We start from the raw sequence: 16,510 nt of genomic DNA, 5'->3' as shown, positions 1-16,510 counted from the left end.
TGCCGCTGCCTGACTGGCTGCTACCTTTATAGGACCCCTAGTCAGTGAAGCCCCGCCCCCTAATCAGGGCTCAGCTTCTGTCCCAGCACAAAGCCCCTACACATACAGATACTACCAATACAAAACCAAACACACACAAATACCTTCTACTCCAACAGAACTCCCACTCAAACTCCCCTGTTTACAGCTCTGTTTGCTAGCTCCTGTGCTGCTGCAGCTGTCTGTGCCACTACCTGACTGGCTGCTACCTTTATAGGACCCCTAGTCAGTGAAGCCCCGCCCCCTAATCAGGGCTCAGCTTCTGTCTCAGCACAAAGCCCCTACACACACACATACTACCAATACAAAACCAAACACACACAAAAACCTTCTACTCCAACAGTACTCCCACTCAAACTCCCCTGTTTACAGCTCTTTTTGATAGCTCCTGTGCCGCTGCCTGACTGGCTGCAACCTTTATAGGACCCCTAGTCAGGGAAGCCCCGCCCCCTAATCAGGGCTCAGCTTCTCTCCCAGCACAAAGCCCCTACACATACAGATACTACCAATACAAAACCAAACACACACAAATACCTTCTCCTCCAACAGAACTCCCACTCAAACCCCCTGTTTACAAGTCTGTTTGCTAGCTCCTGTGCCGCTGCAGCTGTCTGTGCCGCTGCCTGACTGGCTGCTACCTTTATAGGACCCCTAGTCAGTGAAGCCCCGCCCCCTAATCAGGGTTCAGCTTCTGTCCCAGCACAAAGCCCCTACACACACAGATACTACCAATACAAAACCAAACACACACAAATACCTTCCACTCCAACAGAACTCCCACTCAAACTCCCCTGTTTACAGCTCTGTTTGCTAGCTCCTGTGCCGCTGCCTGACTGGCTGCAACCTTATAGGACCCCTAGTCAGGGAAGCCCCGCCCCCTAATCAGGGCTCAGCTTCTCTCCCAGCACAAAGCCCCTACACATACAGATACTAACAATACAAAACCAAACACACACAAATACCTTCTCCTCCAACAGAACTCCCACTCAAACTCCCCTGTTTACAGCTCTGTTTGCTAGCTCCTGTGCCGCTGCAGCTGTCTGTGCGGCTGCCTGACTGGCTGCTACCTTTATAGGACCCCTAGTCAGGGAAGCCCCGCCCACTAATCAGGGCTCAGCTTCTCTCCCAGCACAAAGCCCCTCCAAGCCTCTACACATACAGGTACTACCAATACAAAACCAAACACACACAAATACCTTCTCCTCCAACAGAACTCCCACTCAAACTCCCCTGTTTACAGCTCTGTTTGCTAGCTCCTGTGCCGCTCCCTGACTGGCTGCTACCTTTATAGGACCCCTAGTCAGGGAAGCCCCGCCCCCTAATCAGGGCTCAGCTTCTCTCCCAGAACAAAGCCCGTACACATACAGATACTAACAATACAAAACCAAACACACACAAATACCTTCTCCTCCAACAGAACTCCCACTCAAACTCCCCTGTTTACAGCTCTGTTTGCTAGCTCCTGTGCCGCTGCAGCTGTCTGTGCGGCTGCCTGACTGGCTGCTACCTTTATAGGACCCCTAGCCAGGGAAGCCCCGCCCCCTAATCAGGGCTCAGCTTCTCTCCCAGGACAAAGCCCCTACACATACAGATACCACCAATACAAACCAAACACACACACATACCTTCTCCTCCAACAGAACTCCCACTCGAACTCCCCTGTTTACAGCTCTGTTTGTAGCTCCTGTGCCGCTGCCTGACTGGCTGCTACCTTTATAGGACCCCTAGTCAGGGAAGCCCCGCCCCCAAATCAGGGCTCAGCTTCTCTCCCAGCACAAAGCCCCTACACATACAGATACTAACAATACAAAACCAAACACACACAAATACCTTCTCCTCCAACAGAACTCCCACTCAAACTCCCCTGTTTACAGGTCTGTTTGCTAGCTCCTGTGCCGCTGCAGCTGTCTGTGCCGCTGCCTGACTGGCTGCTACCTTTATAGGACCCCTAGTCAGTCAAGCCCCGCCCCCTAATCAGGGCTCAGTTTCTTTCCCAGCACAAAGCCCCTACACATACAGATACTACCAATACAAAACCAAACACACACAAATACGTTCTCCTCCAACAGAACTCCCACTCAAACTCCACTGTTTACAGCTCTGCTTGCTAGCCCCTGTGCCGCTGCAGCTGTATGTGCCGCTGCCTGACTGGCTGCTACCTTTATAGGACCCCTAGTCGGTGAAGCCCCGCCCCCTAATCAGGGCTCAGCTTCTGTCCCAGCACAAAGCCCCTCCAAGCCTCTACACATACAGATACCACCAATACAAAACCAAACACACACACAAATACCTTCTACTCCAACAGAACTCCCACTCAAACTCCCCTGTTTACAGCTCTGTTTGCTAGCTCCTGTGCCGCTGCCTGACTGGCTGTAACCTTATAGGACCCCTAGTCAGGGAAGCCCCGCCCCCTAATCAGGGCTCAGCTTCTCTCCCAGCACAAAGCCCCTACACATACAGATACTAACAATACAAAACCAAACACACACAAATACCTTCTCCTCCAACAGAACTCCCACTCAAACTCCCCTGTTTACAGCTCTGTTTGCTAGCTCCTGTGCCGCTGCAGCTGTCTGTGCCGCTGCCTGACTGGCTGCTACCTTTATAGGACCCCTAGTCAGGGAAGCCCCGCCCACTAATCAGGGCTCAGCTTCTCTCCCAGCACAAAGCCCCTCCAAGCCTCTACACAAACGGAGACTACCAATACAAAACCAAACACACACAAATACCTTCTCCTCCAAGAGAACTCCCAATCAGACTCCCCTGTTTACAGCTCTGTTTGCTAGCTCCTGTGCCGCTGCAGCTGTCTGTGCCGCTGCCTGACTGGCTGCTACCTTTATAGGACCCCTAGTCAGTGAAGCCCCGCCCCCTAATCAGGGTTCAGCTTCTGTCCTAGCACAAAGCCCCTACACACACAGATACTACCAATACAAAACCAAACACACACAAATACCTTCTCCTCCAACAGAACTCCCACTCGAACTCCCCTGTTTACAGCTCTGTTTGCTAGCTCCTGTGCCGCTGCCTGACTGGCTGCTACCTTTATAGGACCCCTCGTCAGGGAAGCCCCGCCCCCTAATCAGGGCTCAGCTTCTTTCCCAGCACAAAGCCCCTCCAATCCTCTACACATACAGATACTACCAATACAAAACCAAACACACACACAAATACCTTCTCCTCCAACAGAACTCCCACTCGAACTCCCCTGTTTACAGCTCTGTTTGTAGCTCCTGTGCCGCTGCCTGACTGGCTGCGACCTTTATAGGACCCCTAGTCAGTCAAGCCCCGCCCCCTAATCAGGGCTCAGCTTCTCTCCCAGCACAAAGCCCCTACACATACAGATACTACCAATACAAAACCAAACACACAAATACCTTCTCCTCCAACAGAATTCCCACTCAAACTCCCCTGTTTACAGCTCTGTTTGCTAGCTCCTGTGCCGCTGCAGCTGTCTGTGCCGCTGCCTGACTGGCTGCTACCTTCATAGGACTCCTAGTCAGTGAAGCCCCGCCCCCTAATCAGGGCTCAGCTTCTGTCCCAGCACAAAGCCCCTACACACACAGATACTACCAATACAAAACCAAACACACACAAATACCTTCTACTCCAACAGTACTCCCACTCAAACTCCCCTGTTTACAGCTCTGTTTGATAGTTCCTGTGCCGCTGCAGCTGTCTGTGCCGCTGCCTGACTGGCTGATACCTTTATAGGACCCCTAGTCAGTGAAGCCCCACCCCCTAATCTCGGCTCAGCTTCTCTCCCAGCACAAAGCCCCTACACATACAGATACTACCAATGCAAAAACACACACAAATACCTTCTCCTCCAACAGAACTCCCACTCAAACTCCCCTGTTTACAGCTCTGTTTGCTAGCTCCTGTGCCGATGCAGCTGTCTGTGCCGCTGCGTCACTGGCTGATACCTTTTTAGGACCCCTAGTCAGTGAAGCCCCGCCCCCTAATCAGGGCTCAGCTTCTCTCCCAGCACAAAGCCCCTACAAATACAGATACTAACAATACAAAACCAAACACACACAAATACCTCTCCTCCCACTCAAACTCCCCTGTTTACAGCTCTGTTTGATAGCTCCTGTGCCGCTGCCTGAGTGGCTGCAACCTTATAGGACCCCTAGTCAGGGAAGCCCCGCCCACTAATCAGGGCTCAGCTTCTTTCCCAGCACAAAGCCCCTCCAAGCCTCTACACATACAGATACCACCAATACAAAACCAAACACACACACAAATACCTTCTCCTCCAACAGAACTCCCACTCGAACTCCCCTGTTTACAGCTCTGTTTGTAGCTCCTGTGCCGCTGCCTGACTGGCTGCGACCTTTATAGGACCCCTAGTCAGTCAAGCCCCGCCCCCTAATCAGGGCTCAGCTTCTCTCCCAGCACAAAGCCCCTACACACACAGATACTACCAATACAAAACCAAACACACACACAAATACCTTCTCCTCCAACAGTACTCGCACTCAAACTCCCTGTTTACAGCTCTGTTTGCTAGCTCCTGTGCCGCTGCCTGACTGGCTGCTACCTTTATAGGACCCCTAGTCAGGGAAGCCCCGCCCCCTAATCAGGGCTCAGCTTCTCTCCCAGCACAAAGCCCCTACACATAGATACTAACAATACAAAACCAAACACACACAAATACCTTCTCCTCCGAAAGAACTCCCACTCAAACTCCCCTGTTTACAGCTCTGTTTGCTAGCTCCTGTGCTGCTGCAGCTGTCTGTGCCACTACCTGACTGGCTGCTACCTTTATAGGACCCCTAGTCAGTGAAGCCCCGCCCCCTAATCAGGGCTCAGCTTCTGTCTCAGCACAAAGCCCCTACACACACAGATACTACCAATACAAAACCAAACACACACAAATACCTTCTACTCCAACAGTACTCCCACTCAAACTCCCCTGTTTACAGCTCTGTTTGCTAGCTCCTGTGCCGCTGCCTGACTGGCTGCTACCTTTATAGGACCCCTAGTCAGGGAAGCCCCGCCCCCTAATCAGGGCTCAGCTTCTCTCCCAGCACAAAGCCTCTACACATACAAATACTACCAATACAAATCCAAACACACACAAATACCTTCTCCTCCAAGCGAACTCCCACTCAAACTCCCCTGTTTACATCTCTGTGTGCTAGCTCCTGTGCCGCTGCCTGACTGGCTGCTACCTTTATAGGACCCCTAGTCAGGGAAGCCCCGCCCCCTAATCAGGGCTCAGCTTCTCTCCCAGCACAAAGCCCCTGCACATACAGATACCACCAATACAAAACCAAACACACACAAGTACCTTCTCCTCCAACAGAACTCCCACTCATACTCCCCTGTTTACAGCTCTGTTGGCTAGCTCCTCTGCCACTGCACCATCTGTGCCGCTGCCTGACTGGATGCTACCTTTATAGGACCCCTGGTCAGTGAAGCCCCGCACCCTAACCAGGGCTCAGCTTCTCTCCCAGCACAAAGCCCCTGCACATACAGATACTACCAATACAAAACCAAACACACACACACACAAATACCTTCTCCTCCAACAGAACTCCCACTCAAACTCCCCTGTTTACAGCTCTGTTTGCTAGCTCCCGTGCCGCTGCCTGACTGGCTGCTACCTTTATAGGACCCCTAGTCAGGGAAGCCCCGCCCCCTAATCAGGGCTCAGCTTCTCTCCCAGCACAAAGCCCCTGCACATACAGATACTAACAATACAAAAAAGCACACACACAAATACCTTCTCCTCCAACAGAACTCCCACTCAAACTCCCCTGTTTACAGCTCTGTTTGCTAGCTCCTGTGCCGCTGCCTGACTGGCTGCTACCTTTATAGGACCCCTAGTCAGGGAAGCCCTTCCCACTAATCAGGGCTCAGCTTCTCTCCCAGGACAAAGCCCCTGCACATACAGATACTACCAATACGAAACCAAACACCCACAAATACCTTCTCCTCCAACAGAACTCCCACTCATACTGCCCTGTTTACAGCTCTGTTGGCTAGCTCCTCTGCCACTGCACCATCTGTGCCGCTGCCTGACTGGCTGCTACCTTTATAGGACCCCTGGTCAGTGAAGCCCCGCCACTTAATCAGGGCTCATCTTCTCTCCCAGCACAAAGCCTCTACACATACAGATACTACCGATACAAAACCGAACACACACAAATACCTTCTCCTCCAACAGAACTCCCACTCAAACTCCCCTGTTTACAGCTCTGTTTGCTAGCTCCTGTGCCGCTGCCTGACTGGCTGCTACCTTTATAGGACCCCTAGTCAGTCAAGCCCCGCCCCCTAATCAGGGCTCAGCTTCTCTCCCAGCACAAAGCCCCTACACACACAGATACTACCAATACAAAACCAAACACACACACAAATACCTTCTCCTCCAACAGTACTCGCACTCAAACTCCCTGTTTACAGCTCTGTTTGCTAGCTCCTGTGCCGCTGCCTGACTGGCTGCTACCTTTATAGGACCCCTAGTCAGGGAAGCCCCGCCCCCTAATCAGGGCTCAGCTTCTCTCCCAGCACAAAGCCCCTACACATAGATACTAACAATACAAAACCAAACACACACAAATACCTTCTCCTCCGAAAGAACTCCCACTCAAACTCCCCTGTTTACAGCTCTGTTTGCTAGCTCCTGTGCTGCTGCAGCTGTCTGTGCCACTACCTGACTGGCTGCTACCTTTATAGGACCCCTAGTCAGTGAAGCCCCGCCCCCTAATCAGGGCTCAGCTTCTGTCTCAGCACAAAGCCCCTACACACACAGATACTACCAATACAAAACCAAACACACACAAATACCTTCTACTCCAACAGTACTCCCACTCAAACTCCCCTGTTTACAGCTCTGTTTGCTAGCTCCTGTGCCGCTGCCTGACTGGCTGCTACCTTTATAGGACCCCTAGTCAGGGAAGCCCCGCCCCCTAATCAGGGCTCAGCTTCTCTCCCAGCACAAAGCCTCTACACATACAAATACTACCAATACAAATCCAAACACACACAAATACCTTCTCCTCCAAGCGAACTCCCACTCAAACTCCCCTGTTTACATCTCTGTGTGCTAGCTCCTGTGCCGCTGCCTGACTGGCTGCTACCTTTATAGGACCCCTAGTCAGGGAAGCCCCGCCCCCTAATCAGGGCTCAGCTTCTCTCCCAGCACAAAGCCCCTGCACATACAGATACCACCAATACAAAACCAAACACACACAAGTACCTTCTCCTCCAACAGAACTCCCACTCATACTCCCCTGTTTACAGCTCTGTTGGCTAGCTCCTCTGCCACTGCACCATCTGTGCCGCTGCCTGACTGGATGCTACCTTTATAGGACCCCTGGTCAGTGAAGCCCCGCACCCTAACCAGGGCTCAGCTTCTCTCCCAGCACAAAGCCCCTGCACATACAGATACTACCAATACAAAACCAAACACACACACACACAAATACCTTCTCCTCCAACAGAACTCCCACTCAAACTCCCCTGTTTACAGCTCTGTTTGCTAGCTCCCGTGCCGCTGCCTGACTGGCTGCTACCTTTATAGGACCCCTAGTCAGGGAAGCCCCGCCCCCTAATCAGGGCTCAGCTTCTCTCCCAGCACAAAGCCCCTGCACATACAGATACTAACAATACAAAAAAGCACACACACAAATACCTTCTCCTCCAACAGAACTCCCACTCAAACTCCCCTGTTTACAGCTCTGTTTGCTAGCTCCTGTGCCGCTGCCTGACTGGCTGCTACCTTTATAGGACCCCTAGTCAGGGAAGCCCTTCCCACTAATCAGGGCTCAGCTTCTCTCCCAGGACAAAGCCCCTGCACATACAGATACTACCAATACGAAACCAAACACCCACAAATACCTTCTCCTCCAACAGAACTCCCACTCATACTGCCCTGTTTACAGCTCTGTTGGCTAGCTCCTCTGCCACTGCACCATCTGTGCCGCTGCCTGACTGGCTGCTACCTTTATAGGACCCCTGGTCAGTGAAGCCCCGCCACTTAATCAGGGCTCATCTTCTCTCCCAGCACAAAGCCTCTACACATACAGATACTACCGATACAAAACCGAACACACACAAATACCTTCTCCTCCAACAGAACTCCCACTCAAACTCCCCTGTTTACAGCTCTGTTTGCTAGCTCCTGTGCCGCTGCCTGACTGGCTGCTACCTTTATAGGAACCCTAGTCAGGGAAGCCCCGCCCCCTAATCAGGGCTCAGCTTGTCTCCCAACACAAAGCCCTACACATACAGATACTAACAATACAAAACCAAACACACACAAATACCTTCTCCTCCAACAGAACTCCCACTCAAACTCCCCTGTTTACAGCTCTGTTTGCTAGCTCCTGTGCCGCTGCAGCTGTCTGTGCCGCTTCCTGAATAGCTGCTACCTTTATAGGACCCCAGTCAGTGAAGCCCCGCCACCTAATCAGGGCTCATCTTCTCTCCCAGCACAAAGCCTCTACACATACAGATACTACCGATACAAAACCGAACACACACAAATACCTTCTCCTCCAACAGAACTCCCACTCAAACTCCCCTGTTTATAGCTCTGTTTGCTAGCTCCTGTGCCGCTGCCTGACTGGCTGCTACCTTTATAGTACCCCTAGTCCGGGAAGCCCCGCCCCCTAATCAGGGCTCACCTTCTCTCCCAGCACAAAGCCCCTCCAAGCCTCTACACATACAGATACTACCAATATAAAACCAAACAAATACAAATACCTTCTCCTCCAACAGAACTCCACTCAAACTCCCCTGTTCACAGCTCTGTCTGCTAGCTCCTGTGCCACTGTCTGACTGGCTGCTACCTTTATAGGACCGCTAGTCAGGGAAGCCCCGCCCCCTAATGAGGGCTCAGCTTCTGTCCCAGCACAAAGCCCCTACACACACAGATACTACCAATACAAAACCAAACACACACAAATACCTTCTACTCCAACAGTACTCCCACTCAAACTCCCCTGTTTACAGATCTGTTTGATAGCTCCTGTGCCGCTGCAGCTGTCTGTGCCGCTGCCTGACTGGCTGATACCTTTATAGGACCGCTAGTCAGTGAAGCCCCGCCCCCTAATCACGGTTCAGCTTCTGTCCTAGCACAAAGCCCCTACACACACAGATACTACCAATACAAAACCAAACACACACAAATACCTTCTACTCCAACAGAACTCCCACTCAAACTCCCCTGTTTACAGCTCTGTTTGATAGGTCCTGTGCCGCTGCCTGACTGGCTGCAACCTTATAGGACCCCTAGTCAGGGAAGCCCCGCCCACTAATCAGGGCTCAGCTTCTTTCCCAGCACAAAGCCCCTCCAAGCCTCTACACATACAGATACCACCAATACAAAACCAAACAGACACACAAATACCTTTTCCTCCAACAGAACTCCCACTCAAACTCCCCTGTTTACAGCTCTGTTTGCTAGCTCCGGTGCCGCTGCCTGACTGGCTGCTACCTTTATAGGACCCCTAGTCAGGGAAGCCCCGCCCCCTAATCAGGGCTCAGCTTCTCTCCCAGCACAAAGCCCCTACACATACAGATACTAACAATACAAAACCAAACACACACAAATACCTTCTCCTCCAACAGAACTCCCACTCAAAATCCCCTGTTTACAGCTCTGTTTGCTAGCTCCTGTGCCGATGCAGCTGTCTGTGCCGCTGCCTGACTGGCTGATACCTTTTTAGGACCCCTAGTCAGTGAAGCCCCGCCCCCTAATCAGGGCTCAGCTTCTCTCCCAGCACAAAGCCCCTACACATACAGATACTACCAATACAAAACCAAACACACACACACACAAATACCTTCTCCTCCAACAGAACTCCCACTCAAACTCCCCTGTTTACAGCTCTGTTTGCTAGCTCCCGTGCCGCTGCCTGACTGGCTGCTACCTTTATAGGACCCCTAGTCAGGGAAGCCCCGCCCCCTAATCAGGGCTCAGCTTCTCTCCCAGCACAAAGCCCCTGCACATACAGATACTAACAATACAAAAAAGCACACACACAAATACCTTCTCCTCCAACAGAACTCCCACTCAAACTCCCCTGTTTACAGCTCTGTTTGCTAGCTCCTGTGCCGCTGCCTGACTGGCTGCTACCTTTATAGGACCCCTAGTCAGGGAAGCCCTTCCCACTAATCAGGGCTCAGCTTCTCTCCCAGGACAAAGCCCCTGCACATACAGATACTAACAATACAAAACCAAACACACACAAATACCTTCTCCTCCAACAGAACTCCCACTCAAACTCCCCTGTTTACAGCTCTGTTTGCTAGCTCCTGTGCCGCTGCAGCTGTCTGTGCCGCTTCCTGAATAGCTGCTACCTTTATAGGACCCCAGTCAGTGAAGCCCCGCCACCTAATCAGGGCTCATCTTCTCTCCCAGCACAAAGCCTCTACACATACAGATACTACCGATACAAAACCGAACACACACAAATACCTTCTCCTCCAACAGAACTCCCACTCAAACTCCCCTGTTTATAGCTCTGTTTGCTAGCTCCTGTGCCGCTGCCTGACTGGCTGCTACCTTTATAGTACCCCTAGTCCGGGAAGCCCCGCCCCCTAATCAGGGCTCACCTTCTCTCCCAGCACAAAGCCCCTCCAAGCCTCTACACATACAGATACTACCAATATAAAACCAAACAAATACAAATACCTTCTCCTCCAACAGAACTCCACTCAAACTCCCCTGTTCACAGCTCTGTTTGCTAGCTCCTGTGCCACTGTCTGACTGGCTGCTACCTTTATAGGACCGCTAGTCAGGGAAGCCCCGCCCCCTAATGAGGGCTCAGCTTCTGTCCCAGCACAAAGCCCCTACACACACAGATACTACCAATACAAAACCAAACACACACAAATACCTTCTACTCCAACAGTACTCCCACTCAAACTCCCCTGTTTACAGATCTGTTTGATAGCTCCTGTGCCGCTGCAGCTGTCTGTGCCGCTGCCTGACTGGCTGATACCTTTATAGGACCGCTAGTCAGTGAAGCCCCGCCCCCTAATCACGGTTCAGCTTCTGTCCTAGCACAAAGCCCCTACACACACAGATACTACCAATACAAAACCAAACACACACAAATACCTTCTACTCCAACAGAACTCCCACTCAAACTCCCCTGTTTACAGCTCTGTTTGATAGGTCCTGTGCCGCTGCCTGACTGGCTGCAACCTTATAGGACCCCTAGTCAGGGAAGCCCCGCCCACTAATCAGGGCTCAGCTTCTTTCCCAGCACAAAGCCCCTCCAAGCCTCTACACATACAGATACCACCAATACAAAACCAAACAGACACACAAATACCTTTTCCTCCAACAGAACTCCCACTCAAACTCCCCTGTTTACAGCTCTGTTTGCTAGCTCCGGTGCCGCTGCCTGACTGGCTGCTACCTTTATAGGACCCCTAGTCAGGGAAGCCCCGCCCCCTAATCAGGGCTCAGCTTCTCTCCCAGCACAAAGCCCCTACACATACAGATACTAACAATACAAAACCAAACACACACAAATACCTTCTCCTCCAACAGAACTCCCACTCAAAATCCCCTGTTTACAGCTCTGTTTGCTAGCTCCTGTGCCGATGCAGCTGTCTGTGCCGCTGCCTGACTGGCTGATACCTTTTTAGGACCCCTAGTCAGTGAAGCCCCGCCCCCTAATCAGGGCTCAGCTTCTCTCCCAGCACAAAGCCCCTACACATACAGATACTAACAATACAAAACCAAACACACACAAATACCTTCTCCTCCCACTCAAACTCCCCGTTTACAGCTCTGTTTGCTAGCTCCTGTGCCGCTGCAGCTGTCTGTGCCGCTGCCTGACTGGCTGCTACCTTTATAGGACCCCTAGTCAGTCAAGCCCCGCCCCCTAATCAGGGCTCAGCTTCTCTCCCAGCACAAAGCCCCTACACATACAGATACCACGAATACAAAACCAAACACACACAAATACCTTCTCCTCCAACAGAACTCCCACTCAAAATCCCCTGTTTACAGCTCTGTTTGCTAGCTCCTGTGCCGATGCAGCTGTCTGTGCCGCTGCCTGACTGGCTGATAACTTTTTAGGACCCATAGTCAGTGAAGCCCCGCCCCCTAATCAGGGCTCAGCTTCTCTCCCAGCACAAAGCCCCTACACATACAGATACTAACAATACAAAACCAAACACACACAAATACCTTCTCCTCCCACTCAAACTCCCCGTTTACAGCTCTGTTTGCTAGCTCCTGTGCCGCTGCAGCTGTCTGTGCCGCTGCCTGACTGGCTGCTACCTTTATAGGACCCCTAGTCAGTCAAGCCCCGCCCCCTAATCAGGGCTCAGCTTCTGTCCCAGCACAAAGCCCCTACACATACAGATACCACCTATACAAAACCAAACACACACAAATACCTTCTCCTTCAACAGAACTCCCACTCAAACTCCCCTGTTTACAGCTCTGTTTGCTAGCTCCTGTGCCGCTGCAGCTGTCTGTGCCGCTGCCTGATTGGCTGCTACCTTTATAGGACCCCTAGTCAGGGAAGCCCCGCCCCCTAATCACGGCTCAGCTTCTCTCCCATTACAAAGCCCCGACACATACAGATACTACCACTACAAAACCAAACACACACACAAATACCTTCTCCTCCAACAGAACTCCCACTCAAACTCCCCTGTTTAGAGCTCTGTTTGCTAGCTCCTGTGCCGCTGCCTGACTGCCTGCTACCTTTATAGGACCCCGAGTCAGGGAAGCCCCGCCCCCTAATCAGGGCTCAGCTTCTCTCCCAGCACAAAGACTCTACACATACAAATACTACCAATACAAATCCAAACACACAAATACCTTCTCCTCCAACAGAACTCCCACTCAAACTCCCCTGTTTACATCTCTGTGTGCTAGCTCCTGTGCTGCTGCCTGACTGGCTGCTACCTTTATAGGACCCCTAGTCAGGGAAGCCCCGCCCCCTAATCAGGGCTTAGCTTCTCTCCCAGCACAAAGCCTCTACACATACAAATACTACCAATACAAATCCAAACACACACAAATACCTTCTCCTCCAACAGAACTCTCACTCCAACTCCCCTGTTTACAGCTCTGTTTGCTAGCTCCTGTGCCGCTGCCTGACTGGCTGCAACCTTTATAGGACCCCTAGTCAGGGAAGCCCCGCCCACTAATCAGGGCTCAGCTTCTCTCCCAGCACAAAGCCCCTCCAAGCCTCTACACATACAGATACCACCAATACAAAACCAAACACACACAAATACCTTTTCCTCCAACAGAACTCCCACTCAAACTCCCCTGTTTACAGCTCTGTTTGCTAGCTCCTGTGCCGCTGCCTGACTGGCTGCTACCTTTATAGGACCCCTAGTCAGGGAAGCCCCGCCCCCTAATCAGGGCTCAGCTTCTCTCCCAGCACAAAGCCCCTACACATACAGATACTAACAATACAAAACCAAACACACACAAATACCTTCTCCTCCAACAGAACTCCCACTCAAACTCCCCTGTTTACAGCTCTGTTTGCTAGCTCCTGTGCCGCTGCAGCTGTCTGTGCGGCTGCCTGACTGGCTGCTACCTTTATAGGACCCCTAGTCAGGGAAGCCCCGCCCACTAATCAGGTCTCAGCTTCTCTCCCAGCACAAAGCCCCTCCAAGCCTCTACGCATACAGATACTACCAATACAAAACCAAACACACACAAATACCTTCTCCTCCAACAGAACGCCCACTCCAACTCCCCTGTTTACAGCTCTGTTTGCTAGCTCCTGTGCCGCTGCAGCTGTCTGTGCCGCTGCCTGACTGGCTGCTACCTTTATAGGACCCCTAGTCAGTGAAGCCCCGCCCCCTAATCAGGGCTCAGCTTCTGTCCCAGCACAAAGCCCCTACACACACAGATACTACCAATACAAAACCAAACACACACAAATACCTTCTACTCCAACAGTACTCCCACTCAAACTCCCCTGTTTACAGCTCTGTTTGATAGCTCCTGTGCCGCTGCAGCTGTCTGTGCCGCTGCCTGACTGGCTGATACCTTTATAGGACTCCTAGTCAGTGAAGCCCCGCCCCCTAATCAGGGCTCATCTTCTCTCCCAGCACAAAGCCCCAAAACATACAGATACTACCAATACAAAACCAAACACACACACAAATACCTTCTCCACCAACAGAACTCCCACTCAAACTCCCCTGTTTACATCTCTGTGTGCTAGCTCCTGTGCCGCTGCCTGACTGGCTGCTACCTTTATAGGACCCCTAGTCAGGGAAGCCCCGCCCCCTAATCAGGGCTCAGCTTCTCTCCCAGCACAAAGCCCCTACACATACAGATACTACCAATACAAAACCAAACACACACAAATACCTTCTCCTCCAACAGAACTCCCACTCGAACTCCCCTGTTTACAGCTCTGTTTGTAGCTCCTGTGCCGCTGCCTGACTGGCTGCTACCTTTATAGGACCCCTCGTCAGGGAAGCCCCGCCCCCTAATCAGGGCTCAGCTTCTTTCCCAGCACAAAGCCCCTCCAAGCCTCTACACATACAGATACCACCAATACAAAACCAAACACACACACAAATACCTTTTCCTCCAACAGAACTCCCACTCAAACTCCCCTGTTTACAGCTCTGTTTGCTAGCTCCTGTGCCGCTGCCTGACTGGCTGCTACCTTTATAGGACCCCTAGTCAGGGAAGCCCCGCCCCCTAATCAGGGCTCAGCTTCTCTCCCAGCACAAAGCCCCTACACATACATATACTAACAATGCAAAACCAAACACACACAAATACCTTCTCCTCCAACAGAACTCCCACTCAAACTCCCCTGTTTACAGCTCTGTTTGCTAGCTCCTGTGCCGCTGCAGCTGTCTGTGCGGCTGCCTGACTGGCTGCTACCTTTATAGGACCCCTAATCAGGGCTCAGCTTCTCTCCCAGCACAAAGACCCTCCCAGCCTCTACACATCCAGATACTACCAATACAAAACCAAACACACACAAATACTTTCTCCTCCAACAGAACTCCCACTCAAACTCCCCTGTTTACAGCTCTGTTTGCTAGCTCCTGTGCCGCTGCCTGACTGGCTGCTACCTTTATAGGACCCCTAGTTAGGGAAGCCCCGCCCCCTAATCAGGGCTCAGCTTCTCTCCCAGCACAAAGCCCCTACACATACAGATACTAACAATACAAAACCAAACACACACAAATACCTTCTCCTCCAACAGAACTCCCACTCAAACTCCCCTGTTTACAGCTCTGTTTGCTAGCTCCTGTGCCGCTGCAGCTGTCTGTGCGGCTGCCTGACTGGCTGCTACCTTTATAGGACCCCTAGTCAGGGAAGCCTCGCCCACTAATCAGGGCTCAGCTTCTCTCCCAGCACAAAGCCCCTCCAAGCCTCTACACATACAGATACTACCAATACAAAACCAAACACACACAAATACCTTCTCCTCCAACAGAACTCCCACTCCAACTCCCCTGTTTACAGCTCTGTTTGCTAGCTCCTGTGCCGCTGCAGCTGTCTGTGCCGCTGCCTGACTGGCTGCTACCTTTATAGGACCCCTAGTCAGTGAAGCCCCGCCCCCTAATCAGGGCTCAGCTTCTGTCCCAGCACAAAGCCCCTACACACACAGATACTACCAATGCAAAACCAAACACACACAAATACCTTCTACTGCAACAGTACTCCCACTCAAACTCCCCTGTTTACAGCTCTGTTTGCTAGCTCCTGTGCCGCTGCAGCTGTCTGTGCCGCTGCCTGACTGGCTGCTACCTTTATAGGACCCCTAGTCAGTGAAGCCCCGCCACCTAATCAGGGCTCAGCTTCTCACCCAGCACAAAGCCCCGACACATACAGATACTACCAATACAAAACCAAACACACACACAAATACCTTCTCCACCAACAGAACTCCCACTCAAACTCCCCTGTTTACATCTCTGTGTGCTAGCTCCTGTGCCGCTGCCTGACTGGCTGCTACCTTTATAGGACCCCTAGTCAGGGAAGCCCCGCCCCCTAATCAGGGCTCAGCTTCTCTCCCAGCACAAAGCCCCTACACATACAGATACTAACAATACAAAACCAAACACACACAAATACCTTCTCCTCCAACAGAACTCCCACTCGAACTCCCCTGTTTACAGCTCTGTTTGTAGCTCCTGTGCCGCTGCCTGACTGGCTGCTACCTTTATAGGACCCCTCGTCAGGGAAGCCCCGCCCCCTAATCAGGGCTCAGCTTCTCTCCCAGCACAAAGCCCCTACACATACAGATACTAACAATACAAAACCAAACACACACAAATACCTTCTCCTCCAACAGAACTCCCACTCGAACTCCCCTGTTTACAGCTCTGTTTGTAGCTCCTGTGCCGCTGCCTGACTGGCTGCTACCTTTATAGGACCCCTCGTCAGGGAAGCCCCGCCCCCTAATCAGGGCTCAGCTTCTCTCCCAGCACAAAGCCTCTACACATACGGATACTACCAATACAAATCCTAACACACACAAATACCTTCTCCTCCAAA

This window comes from Lepidochelys kempii, chromosome 22 (assembly GCF_965140285.1).
Source record: "Lepidochelys kempii isolate rLepKem1 chromosome 22, rLepKem1.hap1, whole genome shotgun sequence".
Lineage (NCBI taxonomy): Eukaryota > Metazoa > Chordata > Testudines > Cheloniidae > Lepidochelys > Lepidochelys kempii.
The sequence above is the reverse complement of the archived record's forward strand: the minus strand, read 5'-3'. Positions refer to the sequence as shown.